The sequence below is a fragment of the Balaenoptera acutorostrata genome, chromosome 16, assembly GCF_949987535.1.
Source record: "Balaenoptera acutorostrata chromosome 16, mBalAcu1.1, whole genome shotgun sequence".
NCBI lineage: Eukaryota > Metazoa > Chordata > Mammalia > Artiodactyla > Balaenopteridae > Balaenoptera > Balaenoptera acutorostrata.
The window spans coordinates 72,783,846-72,785,517 of NC_080079.1; positions in this window are offsets into that span (position 1 = coordinate 72,783,846).

A 1,672-nucleotide genomic window follows, 5' to 3' on the forward strand; every position below is an offset into this window, starting at 1 on the left:
CCAAGGGGTGGGTGTGTGCACGTCTTCTCTGCAGTGCGCCTGGTACCGTCACCCGCCATCGGTTCCCAGTGTCTTTGTGGGAGGGTAACTGGGTGGGGATGGGGCTCCTGCCGCGAATCAGAAGAAAGGTCTGATCCCGTCACAGGGCACAGAATCGGGAGTCTCTCTCCCTCTCCCTCTGTCCCCCACCCTCCTTCCCTCTCCATCGCTCTGTGTTTTGTGAGCCCTAGACACTGACCCGATTGTCTCAGAGAAGATCGGTTACCCCAGGAAGAGAGAGAGAGAGATTACGTGCAGGTGGTCCTTAGCATTTGCAGTTCATAGCCACCCACCCCTCACTGGGTAGTCACGCGGTTGAAGCTGAAGGAAGCACATCCAGAGCCTGTAACTCAACACCAGGGTGATTGCTGGGCAGGTGCCCCCCACCCCCCGGATGCCCACGCTTGGTTGAACGCTCTGGGGTCACCATCTTGAATCTTAATAATGTTTAAAAATATTTATTTATTTATTTGTTTTGACTGTACCGGGTCTTAGTTGCGGCACGCAGAATCTTTAGTTGCAGTGTGCAGACTTCTTAGTTGCAACATGCATGCAGGATCTAGTTCCCTGACCGGGGATCGAACCCAGGCCCCCTACACTGGGAGCGTGGAGTCTTACCCGCTGGACCACCAGGGAAGTCCCTTGAATCTTAATAATTTTTTTTTTTTAGAGTTTTTTTTTGTTGTTGTTGTTGTTGTTCTTAATTTATTTTTGGCTGCGTTGGGTCTTCGTTGCTGCACACAGGCTTTCTCTAGTTGTGGCGAGCGGGGGCTACTCTTCATTGCGGTGCGCAGGCTTCTCATTGCAGTGGCTTCTCTTGTTGCGGAGCACAGGCTCTAGGCACGCAGGATTCAGTAGTTGTGGCACACGGGCTTAGTTGCTCCGCGGCATGTGGGATCTTCCCAGACCAGAGCTCCAACCCGTGTCCCCTGCATTGGCAGGCAGATTCTTAACCACTGTGCCACCAAGGAAGTCCCCACAGTGTTTATAAAACCACTTTATGTTGTTCTTATTATATATATTACAAAGAGTTTAAGTGATAAAAATATGAGGAATGAGGTTGAAAAGATCGTCCCAAATATCATCATCCAGATAAAATTTTTTTTTTACTTTAATTTATTGTGGTAAAATATATGTAACGTAAAATTTACTATTTTAACCATTTTGAAGTATACAGTTCAGTGGCATTAAGTACACTCCTCAGTGTTGTGCAACCATATCTATCCATTTCCAGAACTGTTTCATCATCTCAACAGAAGTTCTGGACTCATTAAACAATCACTCCCCATTTTCCTCTACTCCCAGCCCCTGGAAACTTCTGTTCTACTTTATGTCTTTGTAAACTTGCCTATTCTAGGTACCTCAACTAAGTGAAATAATACAATTTTTGTCTGTTTCTGTCTGGCTTATTTTACTTAGCATTATGTTTTCAAGGTTCATTCAAGTTGTAGCATGTGACAGAACTTCATTCCTTTTCATGGCTCAATAACATTCCCTTGAATGTATATACTACATTTTGTTTATCCATGTATCTGTTGATAGATATTTGGGTTGTTTCCATCTTTTGGCTATTGTAAATAATGATGCTCTGAGCATGGATGTACAAATATCTGATTGAATCTCTGTTTTCAAT